This window comes from Dermacentor silvarum, chromosome 5 (genome assembly GCF_013339745.2).
Source record: "Dermacentor silvarum isolate Dsil-2018 chromosome 5, BIME_Dsil_1.4, whole genome shotgun sequence".
Lineage (NCBI taxonomy): Eukaryota > Metazoa > Arthropoda > Arachnida > Ixodida > Ixodidae > Dermacentor > Dermacentor silvarum.
Window position 1 is genome coordinate 51,135,268 of NC_051158.1, and position 23,664 is coordinate 51,158,931.

At 49.5% G+C, this 23,664-nt stretch overlaps 1 protein-coding gene across 2 annotated transcripts in view; it reads right to left on the reverse strand.

The window, feature by feature from the left end:
- LOC119453383 (ubiquitin carboxyl-terminal hydrolase 43) overlaps positions 1–23,664 on the reverse strand; it is a 261,041-nt gene that overhangs the window by 70,148 nt on the left and 167,229 nt on the right. The window lies entirely within an intron of this gene.

Here is a 23,664-nt window from a genome sequence, read left to right on the forward strand (position 1 = left end):
ATAGACAATCTTCACAGACTCGAAAGTAGCCCTGCAGAGCCTTCGCACGAAAACCACTCAATTAAGCAGTTAGTTTATTTTGGCCCGCGACATAGCATACCTACACCGCACCTAACGCTGGACTTGCGATAGCATTTCAGCGGCTTCCAGGACATTCAGTATGATAGGTAATGAAAAGGCGGATGAGGCAGCCTGCAAAGGTCATGATCACACAAAATTTACAAGAGATGGAAGACGACGACGACCCGTTCTGATCCATGTGCTCCCGCTGTATCGACCTCCAATGCCGGATTTCGAATAGATTTCCACCACGCCAAGTGCTGTGAGTGATACTAATTGATTTACTACCGCAACGCGATCACAGCGATACTCGAAAAACATCCGTGCGTCGATTTTACGTCAAATTATCGCCTCTTGAAGATCCAAGGTGACAGCTGCCCGGCCAAGCCTAACCGAACGGGAGCGATCTCAGCGTCGGCGGCTGGCCGCCCGCTGTAGCCGAGAGATATCTGTTGAGAGATAATCCTTGGCAAGGCCAAAATGGACTCCATCAAAACCGCCCTGGTCGACGCAGACCCTGAAAACACCCAAACCTCCGAAAGAATGGAAATCAACGCCGCAATCGAAGGTGAAAGCAACGATACTGACGGCAATGGGGGAGACTGGTTTACGGTTGCCCGTAAACGCCGACGCGATGCCAGCCATCCAACAACTACGACGGGACAATCCAAACCAGACCGCGCTCCCAACCAGGCACACGAACGAAAACCACGACTCCCACCACTTCCACCGTCTGACTACAAGATCGTCTTCCGTCCACGAGACGGCCTCGACTTCAGCAAATGGCAATCGCATCGCGTCGCCCGAGCGGTGCGTCAGGCTGCCCACATTACTGCAACCGAATCTGACGCACTCACACTGAGAATCCGCAACGAACAGAACCTGGCAGTGGCAAGCACGCCAAAGGAGGAGCTGGCGGAACGCATCAGACGGATCACTACCCTTCAACTTGGTGGGAAGGAGTACCAAGTATACGCATACGTGGCAGCCCCCGACATGTCCTGCAAGGGAGTTGCCACTGGGATCGACAGTGAAACTCACCCGGACGAACTAATGGCTAATCTACGCTCCCCGCAAGCACCGATTCTCTTCGCACGCATGCTCGGAAAGTCGACGGCTGCTCTCATCACCTTCGACGGGCTGGAAGTCCCAAGAACAATTTATTATTATGGTGGAGAGCTCCTATGTCGACCCTACCGACCGCTGTCTCAGGTATGCAGCATATGCCTGAAAACCGGGCACAGGGCGGACATCTGTCCCACGCCGGAGAGTGCCCGGTGCAAAAACTGCGGACACGAAAACCCATCGGAGGACCACCAATGTCAACCGAAGTGTGTGCTGTGTGAAGGCGATCACCCAGTTACGGACCCAAGCTGTCCAGCCAGGCAGCGCAAGCCCTTCAACAAATCACACTTCTTACGTAACGCCGGCTACACCAGTGACGCCAACAACGTTCCCACCACCACCAACCCTGGGAGTAGCACCAATCAACCAAAAACTCCCGGGTCAAAATCGCCGCCAGCTTCCACGGAGACGAACGTAGACAGAGGCCGATCACCCCGAAAATCAGCGGACTCAAAGAAACGAGATAAATCCAGGGACGCATCCGCATCCAGATCACAAAGCCTACCACGTACAAAGACACCCCGACATGAACGGCATGAAGCAGCTACAAACGAGCAAGGGGCGGAATCACGGTCAACCATCGACATGGTGGAGAAGAGCGAGAGGAAAGCGCTCGCGAAGGGCCCTGGTACGAATCCGCCGAAGGTGAGCTGGGCTGAGCGGCTTTCAAATCCTTCCCCCTTACCTTCTCCCACTGCCACTAATTTTCCACCCCTTACAACATGCACACACAATACTCATACAGGGCAGGTGCCTCTCACAAATAACTTCACCACCAACGCCCAGGTGCAGGAAATGATTAATGACATAGCCCGAACACTTAGGCAAGAGATGCGAACATTAGTAAACGAAATGGCAATCACTCTTCGACAGGAATTACACCAGTTAAAACACGAGTTTCAACAAGATAGAGAGCGCCTGAGCAACGAAATGCAACGGGACAGACAGGAACTCAAGGAGAGTTTATCGCAAGATAGGCAGGAAATAAAAGAAGAAATCAAAACCACCCTGCAACAGATGTTCATTGAGCTAACCCAAGAATTTAGACAACAAATTCGCGACGAAGTTACTCAGACGGTCGTCCACAACGCCACCCCCAACCGCACCCGTGTTAGTCCGCTCGAGGCAAGAGAAGATATCCGGGCGCATCCTTACGCACGCCCTTCATCTCAGGCCAGCTTACAATAAAAAATGGCTAGACAACAAAATGTCGCGCAAACACAACCCATCAAAATTTGGCAATGGAACTGCCGCAGTTTCCGCCGGAAACGCGGAAATCTAACGCAGTTCATACACGCACAGACACACACACCAGACATATTGGCACTACAAGAAACATACATTGAACCTAAACTGACTGGATACAATACTTTTGCGTACAAAGAACACCACAATGGTCCGATTAAAACAGCGACATTAGTGTCAAAGAGGTTAACCGCAATCGACCACACCCTCAGCTCCGAACGCATACCGCACGTGCTCATCGAAATCATTCCCGTAGACAGGAAAGAGCCTAGCTTCTTTGTCCTCAACATCTATAGTGCCCCTAAAGAGCGGGCAGACTGTTTCGATGGGCTCTTCAAACACGCACTAAAGGAATCAAAGCAACGTTTGCTTATTGTAGGGGACTTCAACGCAGCACACCCAACGTGGGGTTACAAGACCGCTAATCCAAAGGGTCGACGGCTAGCACTGACGATAGCACAACTAGGCTTGACCCTACTTACAGACGCAGCCCACCCAACGAGAATAGGCAACAGTGTCAGTCGAGACACCTGCCCCGACCTTACACTGATCAAAGACATCAGGTACCAGGGATGGCACAACCTCGATGAGACCCTCGGTAGTGACCACAATATAATAGAAACGCATCTAATAACACCGCGAACAAAAATTAAAGAACGTAAAATACGAATGACGGATTGGGACAAGTTCCGACAGCGGCGCAAGCAAGAAAGCACCAACGAAATCTACGAAGGCAGCTTGAAACCAGAAACTCTGCAGGAATGGATCCGACAAATTCAGACAGACTTCCGTGCGACAACGAAAATCATCGACACGTCACCAGAACATCCCGATGTCGACAGGCACCTATTACACCTTTGGGAGGCTCGACATTGCCTGCAAAAAAGGTGGAAAAAGCAAAAGCACAATCGCAAGCTCAGGCAGCGAATATCCGCCTTAACAGCCCAGGCGGAAAGTTACGCAACCGAGCTAACGCGAAACAATTGGAAGAACCTATGTAATCAAATGCAGGGTACCTTGGGCACCGCCAAAACGTGGGTACTGCTTAGAAATCTCATCGACCCCAATCAATCCAAAGCAACGAGCAGCAAAACCCTTCAAAAAATCTTGAGACAGACACCTGGGACTGATGCGGCCATAATACAACAGCTAAAAGACACTTACATAGGTACAGGCCCCAAACCAACTTACATATATTATCCGCATGCGGAGCCTTCGGAATTAGACAAAGAAATCACACCACATGAAGTTAGAGCGGCACTGCATCGAATAGTACGCAACACCGCCCCGGGAGCAGACGGAATACAGTACCGGCTTTTAAAAAACCTCGACGACAGATCGATAAAAGAACTTACAGATTATTTTCAGTACCACTGGCTAGAGGGCACGCTGCCGCAAGAATGGCGGCACGCCGATATTACAATGATGCCAAAACCAGGAAAGCAGCCCTCTCTAAACCAACTGAGACCCATCTCGCTCACATCATGCATAGGAAAGTTATTTGAAAACGTCGTCCTGGCAAGACTTCAGCCGTACCTAGAAGAGCAAGCCTTATTGCCGCACACAATGTTCGGTTTTCGACCGGGGCTATCCACTCAAGACGTACTACTGCAAATTAAGGAAGAGCTAATCGACCATATCAGCACTCAACAAAGCAAAGCCATCCTTGCGTTAGACCTGAAAGGCGCGTTTGATAACGTAGCTCATGACCTCATACTCACCAATCTAGCGGCAACAAAGTGTGGCCGACGACTATACAATTACGTCCGGGCGTTTCTTAAAGATCGCACTGCGACTATAGGCATCGGAAATATACGTTCGGACTCTTTCCCTCTTGCGGGAAAAGGCACGCCACAAGGGTCAGTGCTTTCCCCCGTGCTATTTAACATAGCTATGAGCAGACTACCTGCACTACTAGATGCCATACCGGGAATTAGGCATGCGCTTTTGCTGATGATATCACCATCTGGGCCACCAGTGGCTCAGACGGTGAAATACAGGACGCACTACAAGCAGCAGCCGATGTCACCCAGAAATATGCCCGGGCAGGGGGACTTACGTGCGCAGCTCAAAAGTCAGAACTGCTTATAGTAAAAAAACTCCAAAGGAAACATCACCTACCACCTGACATCACGGTGACTATCGAGGGTGAACCTGTAAATAAGGTGAACAAATTGCGCTTACTAGGACTCCATGTTCAAGCCAATGCGAAAGCGACATATACCCTGACGCTACTGAAGAAACAGATTAATCAAGTAGTGCACATGATCCGGCGGGTCACGAACCGCCGCCACGGCCTAAAGGAATCCGACGTCATGTGCATCATACACGCTTTAATCGTAAGCCGCATTACCTATCACGCACCTTACCACCGACTCACCCAAAACCAAACAAACCAGCTAGACACACTCATACGAACAGCAGTGAAAACGGCGACAGGCCTTCCTATCTACACCTCAACAGCCAGACTATTACAGCTTGGTCTACATAACACCACGGCCGAATTAATCGAAGCCCAGAAAGTCGGGCAGATCGAACGACTTAAACGTACATCGACAGGAAGGCACGTACTCAGACAATTACGTTACCCAACATCAGAGTTTTCCCCACGAGAGCCCCTCTCAATCGCCCCAAACATCAAAGAAAACATTACAGTGGCCCCCATACCTCGGAATATGCACCCCGAACACCATAAAGGCAGGCGCACTGCGCGTGCAATGGCACTGCACCGAGCATACTGCAACGACCTCGACACCTTCTATACAGACGCCGCGTGCTACCCTGACATTACAGCCAAAGTGGTAGCGGTGGCCGACTGGAGGGGCGAAGCACTATTATCAGCCACAATACGCACTGACAACTGCACGGAAGCCGAAGAATGTGCCATAGCCCTCGCCATCAGCGCTCAACCCCCAGATAAGATCATACATATTCTTACAGATTCGCAGCAAGCATGTCGAAACTACGCACAAGGACGGATTTCACCGATCGCTCATAAAATTCTACACAAGAAGCAAAACATTCCACTAGTTCACCTAGTCTGGACACCTGGGCATGCGTCTCTCCCTGGCAATGAGCGCGTTCATGCGGCAGCCCGAGGCCTAACCCTCCAGGCACCGGTGGAAGACCAGTCCAACCCAGACAAGGTGGAAACGATACCGCTTACATACACGCATATACTACAACACCACAGACTATCCCGTAGAATATTCCCCCCACCACACGTGAAGCTAAACCGTGCAGATGCAGCCGCTTGGCGTCAGCTCCAAACTAATACGTTCCCCAGCCTTGCTCTCCGCCACACTTTTTACCCTAGCCAGTACCCCGACAAATGTCCTTTCTGTGGTGGTCACCCAAACCTCTACCATTCTACGTGGGAATGCTCCAAACCACCCGGCTTACCTAGAATACCCAACCCCTCCCCATCCCAGTGGGAAGCCGCTCTTTCCAGCACAGCCTTCGACGACCAGCGATGCCTGATCGACCGGGCCAGCCGGATAGCAGCAGCAAATGGGGCCCTGGACTGAGGGCTCCACCCTCTGGGACTTCGTTCTTAAAACATAAAATAAAGTTTTCTACTACTACTACAAAATTTACAAAAGTGTTTTTCACTAAAAGTGCGGCTTCATTTTTGGCGAAGCGATATTTACTCAATGAATGACGGAAGAGATGGTCTTCACCTTCAGGCAATTGTAAGTTTTTATTCATTATCGACCCAGAACTCCAATCAAGGCTACCACAATGTCTACCACGGCATCTGGAGACCCTCTATCACCGGCTTCGAATAAACGTTGCATACACGAACAATCTTCTTTTTCACAATGGCCAGACCACAAGTCCATGTTGCGACAACTGCGGCACCGTGGAATCTCTAGAGCACATATTGCTTGAGTGCCCAGCTTACAGAGACGAGCGACTTCGATATAAACTTAACATGGAAATGCTCGACCAAGGCCCCTTGACATTGCCACGGATGCTGGGTCCCAAGCCTTGCCCATCAAAGCAGTGCTAAGCCCCGGGCTTCTTGTTTTCTTTATATTCAGTCAATTGAGTCAAAATATCGTCTCATCAAGGACTGTGATATTAGTACAGCGAAGCTGTATACCTCCACCAGCCAAGGAAATTTTTGTATCGGTGTAAGCAAAAAACGCCAGGCTAAAAATTGAATAAAAACAGCATATCTCCTTTGAAATCAGGAATACATCATACAGCTCAGCACTCGTTTTCAAAAGAAAAACCAGAAAACAAGCATCAAAACCACATGATGGACGATAAGGTGCGTGTGAACAAGAGGAACACCCTCCAACGCGTTCCGGTAAAGATTAGGTTTGCAGCTGCTTCGAAAGGGGCTGACGTCATTCAAAACCCTCGTGAAACCAATGTCTCTGGTTTTACTCTTTGTAGAGCCACGTGTGTGAATTCAAGTGGCGTCACAATGGGTAATCGTTGTGGGTGTCGTTTACAGCGTTTTTTCTCCCGCGTATGTATCCTGGTAAAGATTACGGTTGCGTAAGCTACTCTGAGTGGAAAAGTGCCCAACCGCATAGAAATCACGTAGTGACGTCACCATGGTCTAGCAACTTATTCTGTTCATTCCAGGCTACCCTGGGCAGACCACGGAAAGTAAAGACGGGAGAAGAACAGCGTGAATACAATGTAGTTGTGAAGTAATAAAGGGTGTGGTTAATTACATTTTACTTGTCTCTGGTTTCACTCTTTGTAGAGCCACGTGTCTGAATTCAAGTGGCGTCACGATGGGTAATCGTTGTGGGTGTCGTTTACATCTTCGCTGTCCAGCGTAGATTGGAGCCACAGTTTTTTTATATATATTGCAGTAAACGTCGAGTTTTACCTAAATTATCTACATTTATGGCATCGGACACGTATTCTACAGCCGATAACATCACAAGACTTGCATTTATTTTTCTTCTGCCCACCTTCTTTTTGGGCATTTCTTCTCCTTCATCCCATTCCCTGCAGAGTAGCATGTAGGGGAAATTACGCTAGCTAAACACTCGGATTTTTCAGCAAAGAGCTTTCTCACTCTGTGTCTCTATACGAAGTAAGGTTCATTGTTTTATCGGCCGTATAAACTTGTAAATATTAGCTTAATACCTGAACTAAGAAGCACGACATCACGCGCGCACAGGCAAACATGAACAACTCTCACTTGATGACCGCGGAAACTTGGTGTCAAAACGCTGGAGTCGGGAAGCGCGGGAGCAGCAGCGAGCGAATTGACCCTCGTGCTGCGTCGCGCTTCAACGCAGACTAAGCGGCGAAAACCCAGCGCACACGAAGCTCTCAGAGGTCGGTGCACTGTCACCATCGCAGATCGCGTTTAAGATAGGGCCCCTGCGGCCGCTCCATACGCAGCAGCCGTCGGAGTAGTACGACCCCCCCCCCCCCCCCCCCACCCTTTCCTCCCCTGCCCCTGGTGCCTTGCGTACAACGAAAGACGACGCGCTTCCTCCCCACTTTCCTCCCTTGCGCGCACGAGATTGAGCCTCCATCGTCGGCTCACCCTCCCACGCTTTCACTCGCACATGCAGCATACGGCTCACGGCGACGATGCTATCACCCTTGAATTTTATATGGAACATCACGGCGACGTCGGCGCCGCTGACGACGACAGAAATGCGCCAGGAATGTCCATGTAATTGCTTTCGCAATAAAACAAAAGCAGCTTGAGTGATGCGCTACCCATCAGCATTACACACCAGCCCACGTGCGATGAACCCGGACGCAAGGCATCGCCGCAAGCCAGAATCGTGCGCCACGCTGCTCTCGTTACTGCAGACTCGTCTTTCACAAGACACAGGCCACACTCGACCTCCTCGGGTGTCTCATAGCTGCGATGTTCGCGACGGGATTTGAAAGGCCCTAGCCTCCTTCCCCAAGCATGTCACCCTTATTGTAGAAAGCCGAGCGCCAGGCCGTGGGACTCTGGTAGCGGGTATCGAACCCCCGACCAGACACAGTCGAGGCGGGCGCTCTTCGACGAGGCTGCGATGGTGTGCATTATATTCCGCTAGGCGCCTTTGTATAGTTACGCATCCCATCCATCGTAACCGATGACGCTGACGTGGTTGCCCGGATTATGCAACTTAAAGCAGAGGTCCACAATCTAGCGCGAAAAGTGAACCAATAATTTGAAAGGAAGCCACATGTCGCGTACGCAGGAGCCGAGCTAGTCGTGGCTTCAGCGATCGTGGTCGACCCGCGCACTCGCAATGCCTGCATGACCGACCCGCTTTAGCTCGGACACTCGACGAGATATTATTACAAACTGATCGCATATTGTCCAAAACTTTTAACCATATTTGTCAGAACTTCTAACCACTTTGTGAAGCAATGAATTCTCAATGAAGGTAGCTGTGGAGTCCTTGGAGACATTTGCCAAGATATTCATGTATGCTTCCTGTACTCCTTGATTACGCAATGTCTCCATGACTGTGGTATCTCTAATTAATCAAACGCGTTTTCATAATCCGTGAAAACCGTATAGACATATTGGTTGTGCTCCGCAGAGTTCTCAATGTCCTGGTGGATCACATCCTTACTGGCCGCTAACTGCTGTCTTCCACGATTGGGCGCCACCGGGAATATGGCAAACAAACATTGCATATAATGGGAATCGGGGCAGCCCTGGGTTGCAGGAGATTCACCCAAGTGTGGACATCAGCTTCAACACCAACACACTGTCGTTGCGCTGCCGTCGTCGTCATTTCATCGCTTTCATGGACAATGTGGTTATTCCTTCGATGTCTTATGTCGTCGCCATCCTTCCGTCGTCCTCACTCCACCGCCATCACTTCGTTGTCGTATCGTCGTCATCACACCAAAACCTTGTCGTCGTGCTGTCCGCGTCGTACCATCAGCATAATTGCAGCATCGACGACATGTTGTCGCGACGTCATCATCGTCGTCACTCCAGTGTCGTCATCCCAGTGACGTCATGCCATTGTCGTCGTGGCGTCGTCGTGGTACGCTCTCCTTCATGTCACCGTGCTGTAGTCTAATCTTCGTCAGTGCGCGGCATGTACGTAATTGAGTGCCACAAGTTTATGTTAAGCGAGGCAGCTCCCAAAGAAAAAAGCATCCAACTGGGTCGTGAGACCTTCGCTTGGAAATGTTCGCTAAGGAGGAACATCGTTCTTCGCAAACACCCAATGAAAGCGTCCCTTTATGCAGGCTCCGCAGCCATATGAATTAAAATGAAAGGACTATTTACACCGTCAGCACAATTTATAGCGCCTTATTGAGGTGACGGAGGAGGAGCAGACACTCGGTAGATTAAGAGCATGTCTTCATTGACGTGCTTAGTAAAAGTCCGGTTCGAAATAGTCGCAACCACTTGAATTCACAGAGTGAAGCCAGGGAAAGGCATAGCGGGAAATTAGCGCTCGTCTGTCGTCTCGTCTTTGCTGTACTCGCTGTGTATATCTGCGCAACAATTCACCACTATGCCTACCAACCAGCCCAAGCAGCCAAATTACGGAAATTATTTCTTCTTTAAAAATTGGCATGTACCAGCAATAACCTAGCGGGAAAGGAAAGCGGATGGAAACACAGATTCTGCCTTAGCTGATAGTCGAACCCATATTTTATGCATATGCGTAGCTACTGTGGCGGTAGCGTTCCTTTACGCATTCTGAGACAAAAATTCTTGAACCATGATTCCATCCGTCACTGGCTTTGAAAGCTATTCCGGCGGATCTGCCGTTCTTAAAGTGCAAACGCCTGAGTGACCGTTTATAGTCCTGCTGCACGTCCTTCTTTGAGTGGGCAGTGCTCACTTTCTCCCTTCTTTCCTTTTTCTATGCCCCTTTTCTTTATTGCCAGTGTAGGGTAGCAAACGGCACGCATAATTGGTTGACGTCTCTCTAGTTTCCTTCTTGCTGCTTTCGCTCGAGTGTGAGTATACTCAGGTTCCTTCTTGAGAGTGTTGATTAGGGAAGACGTCAGTGCGGGGGAAATATCCGCCATCTTGGAAAAATATTCTTTTTTTTTCACTTTCAGTCCCACTTACCTTATTGTTTGTTTTTCCCATTAAATATACACTTATTTCCCCCAATGCTTTCAAGTAGGGAAAAAAAAAGGCCGCACTGGCCGCGTTTCGAATGCTACAAACGGACTCGTATCCGTCACGAGGCCTACTAAGTCACTGCAGCTCAGACATGCCGGCAAATTGCCCAGACTGCCCAGAACTTCATTGCTCACTCTCGCACATGCTATGACAATGCTATGACCAAAGGGCCCTCTCTCCAGTGAGCCCGAATGGGAAGAAGCCCTCGAAAGCCCGGACCTGAAACTCCAAATCAAGGCCGTCCAGAGGGCCCAAGAACTGGCGGAGCGTCACCACGGTCCCGTCCGGACTTGGGCGTCGCCTACGGCTTCGGCCAGAGGAGCTCCCCGCGTGGAATGTCCAACGGCTTAAAGCTCCTCAGGACCTCAATAAAGTTCTTCTTTGTGGGGCTTTACGTGCCAAAACCAGTTCTGATTATGAGGCACGCCGTAGTGGAGGGCTCCGGATTAATTTTGACCACCGGGTTCTTTAACGTGCACTACAACGCAAGCACACGGGCGTTTTTGCATTTCGCTTCCATCGAAATGCGGCCGCCGGGGCCGGGATTCGATCCCGCGACCTCGTGCTCAGCAGCGCAACGCTTTAGCCGACTGAGCCACCCCGGCGTGTCTCAATAAAGTTCTTGACTGAATGACTAACAGTCAGAGATGATTGTCAAAGACGGCGATGGCCTATTTCAACCACAAGCGCTCACAGGGTCACAAAATGTTCTTTGCGATAAAAAAAAAAAGGAGCCCCGGTGGTAGCGCGACTCGTCAGCAAGGCACACCAGCCCATGAGCTGGTGAGCCAACCACACGGCATCGAGAGCCAATACCGCACGCCACGCTGCTCTCGCCATTACCATTGGCGCTATCTTCTGCAGCCCTTGAGGGAGCACGGCTCTGTGCCAATAACTGGCACGTCTTTTACAAGTCTATACTGGTCATACTAGTGTCTCAAGGTTGTGCTCACGAGGGTTTTGACGGGATTTGCGGGGCGTGGGCTCCTTTTCCAAGCACATCACCCCTGAAGAAAGCCGAGTGCCAGGCCGGGGGAGCGCTTGTACCCATTTTGAACAAACCGATGGGTGCCCGCCGGCAGTGGGATTCGAACACACGACCTACCGCAGCCGAGGCGGACACTCTACCACGAAGCCACTGGTCGCGGTGACGACTCTGCGTCCGCGAGGGCTATGTTGTAGCTACGCTTCCAATCTGTCATGGTAGCTGGAGCTGGTTTCTCCCCTCCTTTGCAGAAACATTATCTTCGCCTTCGCCCTATATCCAGATGATAAGGATGATGATGACGGTGGTAGCGATGAATTGGTGCTTTTTCTTATTTTGTAGCGGGTGGCCATGAATATGAAACACAATTGAAAGAATATCGATATAAAAGTAAGGATTAAAAAGATTAGCTTTAGTTCAAGAAGAGAAGGAAACATTTATTTGCGGTGACGATTTCTCGGCATCGACGTTGTAGGAGATTTGTCCTTAGAGAGAACTCGCTTGCGGGGCTGGCGCTGGTCGTGTCACCGATCACCACACTGAGCGGCGCTTTCAACCGATGACATGCACCTCGCCCCTCACATGCAGTGAAGCCAAGAGCCTATGCTAATGTCATGCCCTCTATTTGAGGGGACAAACGCGCCCAGTGTAATACCACTTGCCCTACAGTCTCTCATCGCGGCTGTACTGGAACACATGCGCGCTTCAAGAGCGCGCGCGCTTAGTCCAGCCCGACCGTGCTCTTTGGGTCCGAACAACTTCAAAAGTGCCATTTAGAGTGTCTAAAGGGAAGCTTGTAAAGGAAGCGAAATCGTCTCGCGAACATCAGTCATTCTTTTATTCCGATAGCAATTATATGGCACACTCCGGGCGAACTTCCGCGGTAGTCGCCACCGTCTGCCTTGGCGTCACCGTGATGTTCCGTATGAAGTCCAAGTGCGATAACATCGTGGCCGCGTGCCGTATGCTGTAGTGGTATTCTAGGTCACTCTATAGCTGTAGGTGCGAGCGAAATCTTGCGAGGGTGAGCGGAGAAGGATGGTGGCTTAATGCAGAGATCTCTTCTCGCGTTCGCAAGGGAGGAAGGCGGGGAGGGCGCACGCCGTCATCATAACCATGCAACGGGAGGTAGCAGGGGGATGTGCGCTCGATAGGATGGGGAGGGGACAGGTTAGAGCGCATCTCCTCTCCTGCTCCAGCTGCGGCGGCTGAGCGTGGCCGCGCGCGTCTTATCGTGGAAGCAATCTTCGCTGGGTTCGAAATATAGCTGACCCGCGATAGCTGATGGCTTCGTGTGCGCCGTGTTCTCGCGCGTCTAGTTCGCGTTGAAGGGAGAGGCAGCACGAAGGTAAATTCGGTCGCCGCTGCTGCCACTCGTAATCACGCCATCGTTCTGACAGCGAGTGCCAGCGGCCATCGAGAGAGATGTGCTAGTGTTTGCCTGTGCGCACGTGGCAACGTGCATGTTAATTTAGTTAGTAAGCGAATGTTTACAGCAGTTTACGCAGCTGATGAAACGACTAACCTTACTTCGTATAGCTGTGTAATATTTTGCCATCGCAATCAATGCTTCGCCACAGTGCGCTTCGCCATATTTCACAATTGATAGGTCCTGTCCTCTATCGTGCCTCTTATCTCGGAACGATCGAGGAGCAGCCTTTTCACTCCTGGTTGTCCCGTGGAAGGTTCATTGCGCTCCAATTTCTGTGAGATGCGTTCGGCGTTCCCACTGCAACCACCCGGATACCTGCGCAGAGATCAGCGAGTATAAAGGTCATCTGTGGAGATTAAATAATGTGGCAGTGTGGTGTGCGTTCTGTGATTTTATGCGCCAAAACCAGTTCTGATTATGAGGCACGCCGTAGTGGAGGGCTTCGGATTAATTTTGACCACCTGGGGTTCTTTAATGGGCACTACAACGCAAGCGCACACGGGCGTTTTTGCGTTGTAGGGCACCTTAAAGAACTCCAGGTGGTCAAAATTAATCCGGAGCCCTCCACTCCGGATTAGCGAGTTGGTGCGGAAGAGCGCCAGACGAGCTCTTACTATCAGCTGAATATATTGTTACGTATAAAGATGCACGGGAATGACTATATACAGGTATATTTGCAAGCGCATATGCATGTTGCTCTGCCCAGATGCATGTTGCTCTGCCTAGAACGAACAGCCCGTGCCAGGTTAAAACGTCGTGCCTCTTCGTCCTTTCAGTCATGACAGCTGGGCTTGCTCTTGGTCACTGAAATAACTTTCGTAGCAATATTTTGTAGAAAAACGTGTATTTACGATATTTAACCACAATTCATGTGCAGGAAGGAAAGTGTCAAGAAGGTAGCGGCAAGTGTTTCTCACTGGGACCATGTTTTCTTGGACGCTTCGTTGCCATGAAACTCCTCGCACTGCTGGGGGAACTTTTTGCGCTTCAGGCTTGAGTGACAAGTCTGTGAAGGGGTCAGTATAGGTCCGTTTCAGCCAGTTCGGTGGTCCATTTTGAGCCACCGGCCTTCCCAGAGAGCCATTTTGTGACTCAGCTGTATAATCATGCTTTGGTTTCAGAACCACGTAGACTGATCCACGGGAACAAGGTTGGGTTCCGTGACCACGAAGGCTCTGGGTTTATCGAATGCCAACAAGCGTCCTAAGGAGCATGACGCATGTTTGTTAATAATACGGGCTTTCATAAATATGGTGCTAGGAAAAATATATGCAGTAATTACAGAGCACCATGCTAGTTGTGCATTCACTGAGAACAGAAGCAAAGAAGTGAGGGCGATTAATTTATTTAATTGTTGATTGAAACGTCCTTAAGCTGCCCAATGGGTTTATGGGGGACACCATAGCTAGGGAGGGTTTAGGATTAATTTTGACCATCTGGCTTTATTCAACGCACACCCAAAGCAAGGTACACGATCGATTTTGCATTCTGATCTCACCGGAATGAGGCCGTCAGGGCCGGGAACCGAATCTTTGACCTCAACAGCGCAACGATGTAGCCACTGAGCTACCGCGACTGGTCAAGTAAGGCAGAAAAAATGAACTTTAGTCAAGAGGAAGGCTCAGCGGCTCAAGCTATAGAGAGGGGCACTGGCGAGGATCGTAAACTAATTAAACAATTAAAGAAAGGACAGGCTCATAGCCTGTCGGTCAAGCAGGCAATGCAAACGCCACAGCTGCACCCGGAGTGTAGCAGACGACTTAAGTGGTGACGTCACATATCCGCTCGCAGCGCCGCCATCATTCTTGCACAAGGCCAATACGCGCGCGCAGCCGGTTGGTCTTTATTCTATGGCGCAGCCATGCACGGTGTAGAGCGATCGCATACTCTCGATGTCTTGGCTGTTTTTCGCGGACAGTTGTTTTCGCAGGGCTCCTCCATAATCTACGTTCTCATTGTTTCCAGCGAAGCCGGGTCAAAGGGAATAGGACTAAGGTGTACTTTAGTGGGCGGATATGGGTCGGGAGATGGTACGTATCGCGTCGTCAGCCGAAGTGAAGGACATGGCAAGTGGTTGTAAACAGTGGCGTAGACGAGGGAAGGGGGGGGGGGTGTAGTCCCTCGCCCCTGCTCCTCACAGTACCCGGTCAAGTGCGTCCAACCCCCCCCCCCCCCCCCCCCCACCTCCGAAATATATTTCTGGCGACGCTATTGGTTGTGAAGGCGTCTTTATTTACACGGGAATTGTTTCGAGGCCTACGGCTGGGCGGAAGAATGTAATGCACTTCTTGTATTACGTCAGGGTGTCCCGAAAGAAGCAGACTCAACACATCACTGCGCTGCGTCTCAGCAGCTCTGCGTGGCGTCTGTGTGTTTTGGCCCATGGCCTGATGATACAACTGTGAACCCGACAACGAAAGTGTTAGTGGAGATCCTGCATGCCACAGGACCGGACGAGCGGCTTTAGCAGAGCCGCTGTGTACTTATGGCAGGGTCTTTAGCGGGTCAGTTACTGCGATAGTTCTCTTCAAGAGGAAGCTTTACTCTGGGACCAACTTTGATTTCTCCATTCAAGTGCACGCTAAACAGAGAAATTACCTCAATACACCACCACCGGTTCGATATAAATGAAATTTCTTGCATTCTAGAGATAAATCTCCGTTCCTCGAACTGATGGGAGCAAATTTCTTATTTAGGATTTCAGATTTTTTAAAATTGAAATATACTTCGTAACTCTACATCAACGCAGATATCGCAGTTCTGTAATCTGCGTCTGTTAAATCATCTGAAGCCGACAAAGACGGTGTACGAGTTTATAGCTTACATGAAACTGTCGCAATGTTTACGAGAGTTCCGTAAGGTCATTCTCACAAATAAGTGGCGTATTCCAGAGCGACAGGTAGTCAGTCAGTTTAGTACCCTTTAGATGTCTCAAGATGTGCTCCTTACAGAAATGCAATTTGTCTTTTGCTGCTGAGCTAGAGGCGCGAACATGATGCTTCAACATTCTTTTTTTGCATATTTTCTTAATTTAGCAATTTACTATAACCTTTGTATAAGAATCGATAGCCTAAATAAAAAGTCACAGTTCCGCCCGACAGGCGAAGAATTGATTACGATAGCAAATTATTAGACAGCTATACGAAGTAAGGTTAGTCGTTTTATCAGCTCCATAAAGTGCTGTAAACGTTCCCTAACTAAATCAACAAGCACGTTACACAGGCAAACAGGAACACATCTCTTTGGATGATCGCGGACACTCACTGTCAGAACGCTGGCGTGGTGTAGAGCGGCAGCAGCGGCGCCCGAATTTTCCTTCGTGCTACCTCTCGCTTCAACGCGACTTAGGCGTGTGAGAACACAGCGCACACGAAGCGATCAGATATCTGCGGTCGGCAAGCCTTCGAACCCAGCGCACATTGCCTCCAACAGAGGACGCGCGCGGCTGCGCTCAGCTAAAGGTGATTTACGCTCAGCTGCCGCAGCTGGAACAGGTGCACACTAACCTAGTCCCCTACCCCTCCCCCCCCTCCTCACACATACATCTCCTTGCTTCTCCCGTTGTGCGCGTTAGAAGACGGCGCGTATACCGTTCCCACCTTCCTTCCTTGCTAGCGCGAGAAGACACTGCAGCATCAAACCACCATCCTTCTCGGGTCACCCTCGCAAGCTTTCGCTAACACCTCCAGCATACGGCACGCGGCCGCGATGTTACCGCACTTAGACTTTATATGGAACATCACGGGGGCGGCGACGGCGGAAATTCGTCTGGAGTGCCCATATAATGGCTATCGCAATAAAACAGGGGTTGATGTTCGCGAGACGATTTTGCTCGCAGCTCAAGCATGCCTTTAGGACACTCTCAACGGGGCTTGTTAAGTTGTTCGGAAAGCGTAGGCATTCACCCAGTGAGACCCGTTGGTAACGCACATCTTCCAGAAGCGCTTATATTTAAAGTGCATGGAAGCATCGACCAGGGATCAGTCGAGATAAGCAACGTACATTTAGAATATTGATGAAAAAAAAGCAGGGAAGAAACGAATACGACCGGATCCCTTACAGGCATAGGTAGCTTTACAATGTACACAGATAAGTTTTGAGGAAGACAAAAAAGATTAAGAGTTGCAGTAAAATGCTAGAATGAAAATCATGCGCAGCCTACCTGATTAACTCAAGTAGGCTGGGTGACTATATGTCACCGCCCCGTTTCAGAGGGAATACAAGTAAATCACCATCATCATCCTCTTGATATAGGGCTAAGTCAACAGGATAATGGCTCTGCGAAGAAGGAGAGAAACCAGCTCCATCTGTCATGACGGATTGGAAGCGTAGCCACAAGATAGCCCTCGCGAACGCAGCATCGTCACCGCAACCGTGGCTTCAGTGGTAGAGTGTCCGCCTCGGCTGCGGAAAGTCGTGGGCGCGATTCCCACTGCTGCCAGTCACCCACCGGTTCGTCGAAAATGGGTACAAGCGCTCCCCCGGCCTGGCACTCGGCTTTCCTGATGTGCTTGGGAAAGGAGCCTGTGCCCCTCAAATCCCGTCGAAACCCTGGTGAGCGCAAACATGAGAGACCAGTTTGACCAGTATAGACTTGTGAAAGACGTGCCAGTAATAGCGAGTGCAGCGTGGCGTGCGCTACTGGCTCGCGATGCCGTGTGGCCTGGCTCGAAGCGCATACGTGTGGCTGGTGTGCCTTCCTGACGGGCAGCGCACCACTGGGGCTCACTTTTAGATGCCAAGCAGCTTATGGTCGGGGCTATGTCACTCCCTCCCTCCATTCATCCATCCATCCGCCGTGCGGCGTCCACACCACTACTGCGCATGCGCATCCTCCTCCCCCTCCTCTTCTCTCTTTGTCTCATCTCTTCTCCTCTCGGCATTCCTCCTCTCCTCTCCGACGCTCCTTCCTCTGCGGATTGCGTAACGAATGGCAACACCTGCGGCTCCGCGCGCGATAATGCGAAGCAGCTTAGGTTAGAGGCGCGACGGTAGGCGCTGCATACTCCGCTGGGGGTCGCCACTGTAGCTCGCGGTGTAATGACGCGCTCCGCTCCTCTAATTCTCCTCCCGCAACGCACGGTAAATATAATGGTAACTACGTACCTCAACATAACGGAAACGACGAACTGAAAACTAAAGGGAACTTGAGTCGACCCCATGGCTGCTTCGCATACTACTACGGGAAGATGGTGTAATCTTTTTTATTGAATATGTTACTGAATATTTTATTGAAATATTTATTTATTGTAAGCGTGCAGTTTGCTACGCTACACTGGCAGCAAGGAAAATTTCAGTGCTTTATATGTATTTAAACAGGCGGCATCGGAGTTGGGTTCAGGAGCTAAGGGTTCCTCCTATTGCCTATATCTATAAAGATATATGTAAGCATCACATTGCATCTTGAAAGACTTTTGGATGGTTTGAATCAAGCTTCCTTTACAGTCCAATCTAGAGAACATAAAAAACCAGAACGTTACCAGACTACTGTCGACGGAGCCCAATGTGGAGCTCACTCCTAACATAAGTCATCCTAAATAGCCACTACGCGTTCTCTTGCTATCGTACCAATTTAGGCCTCATTATATTTATTGCAGAGAAGATTGCAACAATAAGGAGGAGAAATGTTCCGAAATTTCGTACTTCCTTTGTATCCTTTATTAGGAAATCACAAATATTGGTTAAATATACAGCGGAAGCTTTGACATTGAAGTTCTTGATGAGCAGTGAAGGAAGGTGAGAATTCAAGTACGAGACTGACATGCGGTGTTACGAACTGTGTTAGTTAAACCGAGTGTTACATGTACATGTGTCGCACATGAAGCAAGTGCGCAACAGAAGTTAACACAGATCTACAACAGGAACTTATATTGAAACGTTGCGAGGCGAGAAGAGGCAGCGACTTCCGACGCTACTCGACGAGTGTCCAGTTCTCTGATCGAAACAGCGGAGCCGCCACCAGATGCATCGGCTGCAGTCACGCACACCGCGCACGTTCGGCGCGAACGCGTAGAAACGCGGACGGCGTTGGTAGCAGCTCTACGCGTTGCGCGTTATCCGAAAGTGCGCGCCACACAGAAACACCTTCTCTTATCGCCTCTCCCCCTCGCGCCCAGCGTGGCCTCTCATTGGTCGCCTCTTCCGCCAGCACGCCTCTCCTCCTCTATCCGGTCACGTGATCTGCCCTCCGCCGGCGCGGCTGTCATCCTCTCCTGATCACGTGACCTGCGTGACGCCGGACAGACGGTGAAGGCTCGACTAAGAACAGCTTCGCTGTTAAAAGAGGGAACAAAAAAGGGAAACAACAAAAGTCTCTTCGACAAAAGTCTACCAATCCAATGCACTGTGGTAATAGGTTTAGCGAAGCTGCCATTGGTGTTTGTCAATGCTAACGATGGTCCTCCTCAGCGAACGTTTCCAAGTAGAAGTCACACAACCCAGCTGGACACATTTCCACTGGGAACTGCGTCGCTCAACATAAACTTGTTGTGTTAGGTGCCGCGCATAACGACGAAGAAATTCAGTCCACTGTATGTGGACGACGCATATACGACGATAACATGGCGACAATGGCATGACGACACTGAGTCACCACGGCAAAATGACGACGATCGTACGACATGTTGACGGCGTGTTGACGGCGTCATGAGGTAAGTCGGATGACGAAGGTGTAATGATGATGACGGCATGACGACGAAGCATGACGTCAGTTGGGTGAGCTCAGTGGAATCACTACGACCTAATGACGAGAATGGAACGACCACGAAGGCATGCCAGTGACTCTGTCACGACAACGCAATAACGACAATGCAATGACGTCACTAGCACGACGAAGATGGCTGACGACGACGGACTGATTACGACAGAATGATGATGACCCTGCGACAAAGGCGACTCTAAGATTGCGCGCGTCGGCCTCCTCGTATCCCAGAGGGCTCCACTTTAGCACAGGCGTTTGGCTTCGCTGCATGTGAGGGGCGAGACGCAGTCATCGGTTCGAATCGCTGCCTATAGAGTGCTGATGATAGGTGACACGACCAGCCCCAGCCCCGCAATCCAGCTCTCTTTAAGGACCACTCTTCTACAACCATACAACGTCGATGCGAAGAAAGCGTCAGCTGGAATCAATGTTTTCTTCTCTTCTTGAACTAAAGTTCAACTTTTTAATCATTACTTTTATTTCGACTTTATTGCAAGGGTTTCAGATACATATCCGCGCGCTACAAAAGAAAAAAAAAAGCACCAAATCATCGCCGCCACCACAATCATCTGGATATAGGGCGAAGGCGAAGAGGGCATTGTTTTTGCGAAGTGGAGAAAACAGTTGCAAAATTCTTGACGGATCGAAAACGTAGTTACAAGATAGCCCTCGTAGAACTGCTGGGGATGACTTGTGGAACTGCTGGAAAATGCTGGGGATGAATTGGTAGTGCTTACCCTAGCCCAAATACGTGGCCAATACCTTGCCATGGTATAGTACAAGAACTTTTGTCTTAGAAAATCTTCCGAAGAATGTGTAAAGAAAGGTGACTGCCCCGGTATCTTGCCATATGCATAAGATGTGGGTCCGGCTTTCAGCTGAGCCGGAAACTGTCTTTTCGTCCGCTTTCCTTGACGAAAGTAGGTCGACGAAAATTCACGAAAAAAATTCTAAAATTACGGAAGTCGGTAAGTTTCAGAAAAGTAAAACACGAAGTTTACAGTTTACAAATCCGCAATTCTGTACCAAAGACATATATAGCAGTTCTGTAAGCTGCATCGTTTAGAGAATCTGAAGCAGACAGATTATAAATAAAGTAATATACAGTTTGCGTAAGGTTGTCGAAATATTTAGGAATGTTTTGCAAAAGCCCAAGATAGGTCCTCCTATCGAAACGTTGGCCAGCCTTTCTGAGGCACCTTATCCCTGTTTATAATCCTTATTCCTCGTGTGCTACTCCATTAGTCAGCCATCTTTTTTGATTTTGGATAGGATAGGATAGGAATAAACTTTATTTGACCAGCGGTTAAGGCTGTTGGTGCCCGGGGCTAGGTTGCCAGGGGTCCATCGCCGCAGAAAAATCTTTCGAGATCCTCGGCAATGGCCCTGGCCCGCTGGACGGCCCACTCCTGGTCCTCGGGTGCCTCGCTGAGGAGGGCGGCTTGCCATCTCTCAGCGAGGCGCCCCGCTTCAGAAGGTCCTGCTGTTATCTTCCCCCTTCCTCTTGGTCCTTCTTCTTCAGGGCGTTGACATTCCCAAAGTATTTACTAACAAATTAGTGGTATAGTTGAGAACACTCTATATGGAGCAATTTAGTCCGCTTTGCAATTAATCCGTGTGCAGATTGCAGAACTTTTGCAATATTGCATTCGTTGCTCAGTTAGAGAGTTTGGACTTTACACCTGAGACTTATTAATTTTTATAATTCATCATTAAAAAAATGAATGTAACCCCTATATAACAGATTCGCATCCTACAGTTACTAGATTCTAAATTTTTCTTTTTGAATGTAGCAAATCTCATCAAAATCTGTTGCCGCGAAAAATATTTCTCCCGCTGTGTTCCAGTACTCGCCTTAGACGGGATAGTAGACGGCTAAGCGGACTGCTGCCATCTTAAGTCTTATTGAAATAAGTCGAATACATTCCCACTAGGTTATTGCTGGTACATGCCAATCTTTAGAGAAGAAAAAATTTCCGTAATGTGGCTGCTTGACCTAATTGGTACGGGCATAGTGGTGAATTGTAGCGCAGATATGCACAACGACAGCAAAGACGAGACGACAGACGAGCGTTAATTTCCCGCTATGCTTTCCCTGGCTTCGCTGTCTGTTGCGTCTACGTGCTTGTAACTATTTCGTTCCAGACGATTACTAAGCACGTCAATAACGACATATTCTTAATCTACCGAGTGTCTGCTCCCTCTGCGTCACCTCTATAAGGTGGAGGAAATTGTGCGGACGGTGTACATAGCCCTTTCCTTACTCACCGGTCAGTTACTCACAGGGGACCCCGATCATGAGTAGGAAATTTACAGAAGAATAAAATTGGGTAGGAGTACGTATGGCAGGCATTGCCAACTCCTGACTGGGAGCTTGCCACTATCGTTGAAAAGAAAAGTGTACAATCATTATTCTACCGATGGGACAGAAACTTGGAGGTTAACAAAGAAGCTCGAGAACAAGTTAAGGACCGCACAAAGAGCGATGGAACGAAAAATGTTAGGCTTAACTTTAAGAGACTGGAAGAGAGCGGTGTGGAGTTGACACTAAGAGGAAGAAATGCAGCAGTACAGGCCATGCGTAGAGCAGATAATCGGTGGACAATTAGAGTTACAGATTCGGTACCAATGGGAAAGGAAGCCGGATTCGAGCATATGGCAGATAATTAGTCGCGGTGATTCGATTAGAAAATTTGCACGCGCAACTTGGAAGCAGCTAGCGTGAGACAGGGATAATTGGAGATCGCAGGGAGAGGCCTTCGTCCTGCAGTGGACATAAAAATAGGCTGATGATGATGATGAAGATGATTGGTATTGAGCATTTCTGATGAAATTGGCGTTGACAAGTTTGTGTTGGGATCATCATCATCATCATCATCATCAGCCTATATTTATGTCCACTGCAGGACGAAGGCCTCTCCCTGCGATCTCCAATTACCCCTGTCTTGTGCTAGCGTATTCCAACTTGCGCCTGCGAGTTTCCTAACCTCATCATCATATGGTGGCGTGGAGTAGAGGTAGAACACCCGACTTCAAATCTGTGTTGGGATATCGGTGACGAATTATCGAGTGCCACTGCGCACACACCACAAACACACTTTATTAATTTTAATGCAACAGGACTTTTAAAGAATTTCAAACCGATGCGTAAGCTTTTATTCATTCCTCCCTTCAACATGCGGAAACGATATGGTCAAGTAGCTGTCGAAATCCGGTAGTTCATAACCTAATATTGCACTTTTAACTTTTTTTGGTGTGTTTAGAGTGCCCCTGTCGCAAGCTGCACTGGAAATGGGGGCGCCGTGATGTGGAAACTGGGGGGTGGGAAGTGCACCGGAAGCGCTGGTCACGTGATGCTACACGCAATCTTTGGTTTCATCGTGGCCATTACGTTCACCCCTTGGACGCGATTCTTATCATCTAATCCTGGCAAGCTAATCTGTTGGCAACCCACTGTCGTTTTCGCTGCCGTCGCGCCAGGACAGTAGCGCTCGTCCCGTGTTCTGCCTCGTCCTTGTGTCGTTTTAGCGCTATGAATCCCAGTTAAAATTACAGATTGGGAGCCTGCGCAGTGCGCCTCTTTGGGCTGGGGACGTATTCTGTGACGATCACTATCGGCGATACTATCGCCTTCACGTGACGTAGTGCTCAACCAGCCAACCAGCTCATTCGGTTTCGCTCAACGAGCCAATCAGCGTACGCCTGACGGCCGATGCGATAGTATCGCCGAAAGTGATGGTCGCAGCATACGACGCCTGCTTTTCGACACCACAGCATCAAGAGTAACGTGATCAGCGCTTCTCGCCTTATTTACGTGTCACATTTCGGGATCGAAGCGAAAAGGTCGATTTTTTCGACGATTATCTCAACAACAGATATTGTTTTCAAAATCGCGTGAATTGTTCCTGTCACCAGTTCCTCCCTACGACAATTCTGCTTTTGCAACATGGACGTGAAAACAAATAAGTAAGCTAAATAATAAATTTACCTAATTATAGAGTGAACTTCGAAGGATTCTTGACATCGTG